The sequence below is a fragment of the Gorilla gorilla genome, chromosome 4 (assembly GCF_029281585.2).
Source record: "Gorilla gorilla gorilla isolate KB3781 chromosome 4, NHGRI_mGorGor1-v2.1_pri, whole genome shotgun sequence".
Lineage (NCBI taxonomy): Eukaryota > Metazoa > Chordata > Mammalia > Primates > Hominidae > Gorilla > Gorilla gorilla.
The window spans coordinates 16810671-16819492 of record NC_073228.2 but is presented as its reverse complement, the minus strand read 5'-3'; positions in this window follow the sequence as shown (position 1 = coordinate 16819492).

The window sequence follows — 8822 nt, the reverse complement described above, 5'->3', positions numbered from 1 at the left end:
GACAGAGGGGGAAGCTCTTTCTTGGGGAGTTACAACCTCGGCAAGCAGAAGGGAGATTTGTCACTGTTACTGTTCTCTCATTTGCTTTACTGATGGTGAGATAGTAAGGGCATCCTCCTTAAAGGATGAAAAGTACTGCAACAAGTTGACATTTATCTGTTGAATACCTACTGTGTGTCCCATTTAGAAACCTAATAGTCTCAAAGCAGCAGCACAATGAGTCAGCAACAGAGAGCGCACCAAGATGATCCCTTTTAAAAGGACTGGAAATTCTTTACATTTTAATGTTACTGTTTAGTTGTAATGGGTGGTGCATGTACTGGACCAAAATTACAGTCACTCCTGTTTGGGGGCCTATTCTAAGGCTGGTTAATGCCTGGCACCAGGAATGGACTCATTCCCTGCTACCAAGACTATGGGAGCAGCTCAGGCCTCTGCAGCTGTTTATAACCCTTAAGTCATGACTCTTCCACCTGTCTCGGTAAATCTATCCATGCGACAAATGCAGACACACTTGGAGGATTCAGGAATGATGGTTTACAAGATCATAATAGGAAAGCCTTGGGCAAAAGAGGGCAGGCAGTTGATAAGCCCTTCTCATGTCTTGCATATTTCCTCAAGGCAGATGTCTTTGCTTCTCTCAATATTTCCATAATAATTGAACCACATTCCTCTTTGCAAAGCCACCTTTCAGGTAGTTGGAAGTTTGTATTCTGGGCGGTCTAGGTTAACCACCCTCCCCCCCGGGCTTTCATGAAAAGCCAGTGAAAAGTTCTGTTCTAGAAAGCATGGATGATACATTTATGTGCTTACCACAACAGCACGAAGCACACCACTTGTTTGTGTTAGAATCTTCCCTTTTTTTTTCCTTTCTTTCTTTTTTTTTTGTTTTTGAAGTGGAGTTTCGCTCTTGTCACCCAGACTAGAGTGCAATGGCGCTCAGTGCAACCTCCACCTCCCAGGTTCAAGCGATTCTACTGCCTCAGCCTCCGTAATAGCTGGAACTACAGGTGTGCGCCACCACCCCTGGCTAATTTTTGTATTTTTAGTAGAGACGGCGTTTCACCATATTGGCCAGGCTGGTCTCAAACTCCTGACCTCAGGTGATCCATGCTCCTTGGCCTCCCCAAGTGCTGGGATTACAGGTGTAAGCCACCACATCTAGCCAAAATCTTAGCTTTTTTTTTTTTTTTTTTTTTTTTTTTTTTTTGAGACAGAGTCTTGCTCTATCGTCCAGGCTGGAGTGCAGTGGTGGCGCGATCTCTGCTCACTGCAGCCTCCACCTCCCGGGTTCAAGCGATTCTCCTGCCTCAGCCTCCCGAGTAGCTAGGACTACAGGTGCGTGCCATCATGCCCGGCTAATTTTTTGTAGTTTATTAGTAGAGATGGAGTTTCACCATGTTAGCCAGCATGGTCTCAATCTCCTGACCTCGTGATCCACCCACCTTGGCTTCCCAAAGTGCTGGGATTACAGGTGTGAACCACCGCACGCCCAGCCAATCTTCCCATTCTTTCTTTTTTTGTTGTTGTTGTTTTCGTTTTTTTGAGACAGAGTCTCGCTCTGTCGCCCAGGCTGGAGTGCGGTGGCATAATCTCGGTTCACTGCAAGCTCCGCCTCCCGGGTTCACGCCATTCCCCTGCCTCAGCCTCCCAAGTAGCTGGGACTACAGGCGCCCACCACCATGCCTGGCTAATTTTTGTATTTTTAGTAGAGACGGGGTTTCACCGTGTTAGCCAGGATGGTCTCGATCTCCTGACCTCGTGATCCGCCCACCTCGGCCTCCCAAAGTGCTGGGATTACAGCATGAGCCACCGCACCTGGCCAATCTTCCCATTCTTTTTTTTTTTTTTTGACATAGAGTCTCGCTCTGTCGCCCAGGCTGTAGTGCAGTGGCACAATCTCGGCTCACTGCAAGCTCCACCTCCCACGTTCACGCCATTCCCATGCCTCAGCCTCCCGAGTAGCTGGGACTACAGGCGCCTGCCACCACGCCCGGCTAATTTTTTTGTATTTTTTTAGTAGAAACGGGGTTTCACCATGTTAGCCAGGATGGTCTCGATCTCCTGACCTTGTGATCCGCCTGCCTCGGCCTCCCAAAGTGCTAGGATTACAGGCGTGAGCCACTGCGCCCGGCCCAGGATCTTCCCACTCTTAAAGGCTGAGCCTATATTTCCAAAACCTTAAAAGAAAAAAAAATCAGACCAATCTAGCCAGTGAGCACGCCCTCCTCAGAAACCATATAATTATCAACTAGGAGGTAGTGGAGTATAGTGGTTGCTAGCTCAGACTCTCATGGGATAAATTTGGATTGGAATCTCGACCCTTAGCTTTTCTAAGCACTAGTTTTCAGCTTTCTGAAATAAACACACAATAGTACCTGGGGGTCTGTGGAGTTTTGGGGACTAAGTGACCTCATGGATGTAAACGGCTTGGCTCAATATACAAGTCATCAAAGTGATAGTCCATTTTATTATCAGACTTATTTAGAAAGCAATCACATACTTGTATGTTAAACGAGGGGTTTGGACTTGACTCGCATGGTCTTTTGGCTTACATTTTCAGGTTGTACTTATTTCCTTGCAGTCTAATAGAAGATAGCTTGGTGAGGCAATGCTACAATAGACTAGAAGTCAAAAGACCTAAGTTCTGGTTTTGCCTTTTCCCAATATAAGACACTGGTACATCATTTATGCCCTTGAGCCTCAATTTTCTTATCTATAAAATGGGATTGCAGGCTGGCACGGTGGCTCACGCCTGTAATTCCAGCACTTTGGGAGGCAGAGGTGGGCGGATCAGAAGGTCAGGAGTTTGACACCAGCCTCACTAACATGAGGAAACCCCATCTCTACCAAAAATATAAAAATTAGCTGGGCGTGGTGATGCGCCTGTAATCCCAGCTACTCACAAGGCTGAGGCAGGAGAATCGCTTGAACCCAGAAGGCAGAGGTTGCAGTAGACCAAGATCGCGCCATTGCACTCCAGCCTGGACAAAACGAGTGAAACTGCTTCTCAAAAAAACAAAAAAGGGATTAATAGCACTTGTGTTACTGGAAAGGTGTCCCAGTCCAGACCCCAAGAGAGGTTTCTTGGATATTATGAAGAAGAGTTCAGAGCAAGTCCATAAAGTGAAAGCAAGTTTATTAAGAAAGTAAAAAACACGCTGGGCGAGGTGGCTCCCGCCTGTAATCCCAGCACTTTGGGAGGCCGAGGTGGGCGGATCACGAGGTCAGGAGATCGAGACCATCCTGGCTAACATGGTGAAACCCCATCTCTACTAAAAATACAAAAAATCAGTTGGGCGTGGTGGTGGGCGCCTGTAGTCCCAGCTACTTGGGAGGCTGAGGCAGGAGAATGGTGTGACCCTGGGAGGCGGAGCTGGCAGTGAGCCGAGATTTCGCCACTGCACTCTAGCCTGGGTGACAGAGCGAGACTCCGTCTCAAAAAAAAAAAAAAAAACAAGAAAGTAAAGAAACAAAAGAATAGTTACTCCACAGGTAGAGCAGCCAGGAAGGCTGCTGGTTGTCCATTTTTATGGTTTTTTTTTTTTTTTTTTGAAAGAGAGTCTTGCTCTGTCGCCCAGGATGGAGTGCAGTGGTATAATCTCAGCTCACTGCAACCTCTGCCTCCCAGGTTCACACCATTCTCCTGCCTCAGCCTCCCGAGGTAGCTGGGACTACAGGTGTCCGCCACCATGCCTGGATAATTTTTTATATTTTTAGTAGAGACGGGATTTCACCGTTAGCCAGGATGGTCTTGATCTCCTGACCTCGTGATCCACCAGCCTCAGCCTTCCAAAGTGTGGGATTACAGGCATGAGCCACCGCGCCTGGCTGGTTATTTCTTGATTATATGCTAAATAAGGGCTGGGCAATACCCAGAACTGAGGGTTTCTCCCATTTTTAGACCACATAGGGTAACTTCCTGACGTTGCCATGGCATGGAGCTGGAGAGGGTGTAGTAGTGTGGATGACTCTTTTTTTTTTTTTTGAGACGGAGTCTCGCTCTGTCACCCAGGCTGGAGTGCAGTGGCACAATCTCAGCTCACTGCAAGCTGTGCCTCCCAGGTTCACGCCATTCTCCTGCCTCAGCCTCCCGAGTAGCTGGGACTACAGGCACCCGCAACCACGCCCGGCTAATTTTTAGGATGACTCTCATTGCCATCTTGGTATTGGTGAGTTTTGGCCAACTTCTTTACTGAAAACTCTTTTATCAGCAAGGTCTTTATGACCCGTATCTTGTGCTGACTTCCTATCTCATCCTGTGACTTAGAATGCGTAATCGTCTGGGAATGCAGCCCATTAGGTCTCGGCCTTATTTTACCCAGAACTTATTCAACATGGAGTTGCTCTGGTTCAAACGTCTCTGACACCTGTTCTGAGTTGTGAGGGCTGGAATGAGATAAATATAAGAATGTACATGCTGGCCAGGCAAGGTGGCTCACGCCTGTAATCCCAGCACTTTGGGAGGCCGAGGCGGGTGGATCACCAAGTCAGGAGTTTGAGACCAGCCTGGCCAATATAGTGAAACCCCGTCTCTACTAAAAATACAAAAATTAGCTGGGCGTGGTGGCACACCCCTGTAGTCGCAGCTGCTCGGGAGGCTGAGGCACAAGAATCACTTGAACCTGGGTGGCGCAGGTTGCAGTGAGCCCAGATCATGCCACTGCACTCTAGCCTGGTCGACAGGGCAAGACTCCATCTCAAAAAATCCAGAAAACTTTCTATTAGAAATGCCCCATCCTGGCTGCACATCAGAATCACCTATGAGATTTTTGAAGAATATAAATGAATGCCAGGTCTCCACCCAAGATCTACTAAATTGCAATTTCTGGGGTGAGGGTTTAGTCATGGATATCTTTTAAATGTTAAACAGGTAATTCTCATTTACAGCTTGAGCTGAGAACCTTTGCTACAAAGGTAAGGAATCAGTCCCAGGAGAACCCTTTTAATCTGATCTGATTTATGAATCAGAGCAAATGTATGTAAAACAAACAAGTGAGTAAGGCTGTTGGCCTGTTTGGCATATTTGTTTAAGTTCTCAAGTTAACCAAAAAATCAAAGGAAACAGAAGAAAGATTAATCCTGATGACAAGGAATGGTCTAACAGCTTCTTCATGACCCATAGCAGTGTTTCTTAAACTTCATTTTTTTTTGAACAGCGTCTTGCTCTAAATAACCCAGGTTAGAGTGCAGTGGCACAATCTCAGCTCTCTGCAGCCTCCACTTCCTGGACTCAAGGAATCCTCCCACATCAGCCTCCTGAGTAGCTGGGCCTACAGGCACATGCCACCACACCTGGCTTTTTTTGTTGTTGAGACAGAGGCTTGCTATGTTACTCAGGCTGCTCTCAAACTGGCTCGAAAGGATTTTCCCACCTCTGCCTCCCAATGTGCTGAGATTACAGACATGAGTCACTGTGCCCAGCCTCTTGAACTTCTATGAAAGCAAAACCCATATATATAAAATAGATTAACAGCAAAGCAGCTGTGATTACAACTGGGCAGAGGGTCCCAGATCCTGGCCCTCTCTCCCTATGTCCTTTGTCACCTTTTTCTTGACTGTCCTCCTAAAACAATACCAGGTTTCCTTAAGATTTCATTTTAAAACCACTGCTGGCCAGGCGCGTGTTGGCTCACACCTGTAATCCCAACACTTTGGGAGGCTGAGGCAGATGGATCACCTGAGGTCAGGAGTTTGAGACCAGCCTGACCAACATGGAGAAACACTGTCTCTACTAAAAATACAAAATTACCTGTGCGTGGTGGCACATGCCTATAATCCCAGCTACTTGGGAGGCTGAGACAGGAGAACTGCTTGAACCCAGGAGGTGGAGGTTGCAGTGAGCCAAGATCATGCCATTGCACTCTAGCCTGGAAAACAAGAGCAAAAACTGTGTCTCAAAAAAAAATGCTAGTCATGTGCTTTTGAACTTGGTTAAGTGATTGAACTAACAAAATCGTCCAGGGACAAGTATTTCCCCCAAACTTTACTTCTCAGTCCCAACATCTCAGGGAGTCCCTTAAGCGTATCACTTGTGACTTAACCACATCTTCACAGACACATTCTGCATCCATTACTCCGAAGGCCAAATTTAGTATGCATCTGTCCATTCTTTTCTTAGCTGTATCCTCACAAAAAAAGACAGATCAATGTACTGGAAAAGACAGCTCAAGGAGTTTATTTCCTTTTAAAACTCATTTGCCATTAAACAAATAAGCCGAGAGTTCTCAAATGTGGAAAATGGCTTTGTCAAGTTTATGTGCTCCCTTTATTTCAAGTTAAGGTTAACAGAATGGCACACACACTTTACTAAGGTATGACATGCCCCTCTTGGGTCCTTTTTAACTGCTCTAAAGTGTAGATATGGAGAGCATGATTCCTAAATTGTCCTCCTCAAGAGGAAATTCATATTTCCTCCTCCTCAGAGTAAGGACTGAATAAAATTATGTGGTCTAAGTTTGTCCTGTTTACCCCAATACTATACTGCTATTTCTCTATTTAAAAACAAGCAGAATCCCAGCACTTTGGGAAGCGAAAGCAAAAGAACTGCTTGAGCCCAGGAGTTCAAGACCAGCCTGGGCAATGTGGCAAGATCCCATCTCTACAAAAAATACAAAAACTTTTTTTTTTTTTTTAGACAGAGTCTCGCTCTGTCTCCCAGGCTGGAGTGCAGTGGCGTGATCTCGGCTCGCTGCAACCTCCGCCTCCTAGGTTCAAGCGATCCTTCTGCCTCAGCCTCCGGAGTAGCAGGACTACAGGCGCATACCAACATGCCTGGCTAATTTTTGTATTTTTAGTAGAGATGGGGTTTCACCACATTGGCCAGGCTGGTCTCGAACTCCTGACCTCGTGATCCACCCACCTCGGCCTCCCCAAGTGCTGGGATTACTGGCGTGAGCCACCACCCCCAGACAAACTTTCTCTTTTTTTTGAGATGGAATCTCCCTCTGTTGCCCAGGCTGGAGTTCAATGGCCGAATCTCGGCTCACTGCAGCCTCTGCCTCCCGGTTTCATGAGATTCTCTTGCCTCAGCCTCCTAAGTAGCTGAGATTACATGCGCCCACCACCAGTGCCTGGCTAATTTTTGTAGTTTTAGTAGAGATGGGGTTTCGCCATGTTGGCCAGGCTTGTCTCAAACTTCCAACCTCAGGTGATCTACCTGCCTCAGCCTCCCAAAGTACTGGGGTTACAGGTGTGAGCTACCGTGCCTGGCCAATTTTTTGTTTGTTTGTTTGTTTGTTTAGAGACACGGTCTTGCTCTGTTGCCCAGACTGGAGTGCAGTGGCGTGATCTCCGTTCACTGAAACCTCCACCTCCCAGGTTCAAGCAATTGTCTTGCCTCAACCTCCCAAGTAGCTGGGATTACAGGCACCCGCCAACACGCCCGAATAATTTTTGTATTTTTAGTAGAGACGGGGTTTCACCGTGTTAGCCAGGCTGGCCTTGAACTCCTGACCTCAAGTGATCCACCTGCCTCAGCCTCCCAAAGTGTTGGGATTATAGGCGTAAGCCACCGTGCCCGGCCTACAATTTTTTGTATTTTTGTATGTATGGTGGTGTGTGCCTGTGGTCCAAACTACTCAAGAGGCTGAGGCAGGAGGATTGCTTGAGCCCAAAGGTTTAGGCTGCAGTGAGCCATGATCATGCCACTGCACTCCAGCCTGGGTGACAGAGCAAGACCCTGTTTCAAAAAAATAAAAAAAAAAACAAAAAAAAACCCCATTACCCATCTGTCCTGTTCTCCTAGAGAAGAATTTAGCCTCCTTTGCAAAGATATTTGTTAAAATTATAAATACATAACTTCAAAGGGTATCCCCAGAAAAAATGTGGAAAAATTCTTCCCTTAACATTCTAAATTCTGTAACTTGTGGCAAATTTAGCCACATAATATGCCTTTAAAATATGAACGGTAAAAATACATATATATATATATATATAATGTATATAGTTTTTGAGACGGAGTCTCACTCTGTCACCCAGGCTGGAGTGCAGCAGCGAAATCTCGGCTCACTGCAAGCTCTGCCTCCCTGGTTCATGTCATTCTCCTGCCTCAGCCTCCCAAGTAGCTGGGACTACAGGCGCCCGCCACTACACCCAGCTAATTTTTTTTATTTTTAGTAGAGACAGGGTTTCACCGTGTTAGCCAGGATGGTCTTGATCTCCTGACCTCGTGATCCACCCACCTCGGCCTCCCAAAGTGCTGGGATTACAGGCATGAGCCACTGCGCCCGGCCAAGAAAACAAATATTAGGTGATAATTCTTGGACTTTAAAGTGTTTCACAAAGCCCTCAGGGTACAAGAAATCCTAAAAGTGAGGCCAGGTGTGGTGGCTCACTCCTGTAATCTCAGCACTTTGGGAGGCGGATCTTGAGGTCAAGAGATCGAGACCATCCTGGCTAACACAGTGAAACCCCATCTCTACTAAAAATACAAAAAATTAGCCGGGCGTGGTGGCGGACGCCTGTAGTCCCAGCTACTTGGGAGGCTGAGGCAGGAGAATGGTATGAACCCGGGAGGTGGAGCTTGCAGTGAGCCGAGATCACGCCACTGCATTCCAGCCTGGGCAACAGAGTGGGACTCCATCTCAAAAAAAAAAAAAGAAAAAGAAAAGAAATCCTAAAAGTGCCTCATATAGTCACAGCACTGCTTACAGAGAAATAACAATCTACAATCCAAACAACAGATTAATTTCAAACTAGTTTATATACTCTGTTCTAATTATGTTTTACCTCGAGGAACTTTTTAAATTAGCTAACCACTATAAAAACCAAAGTCTCATTATAAAACATGCATACAGGCATGCCTCATTTTATTGCACTTT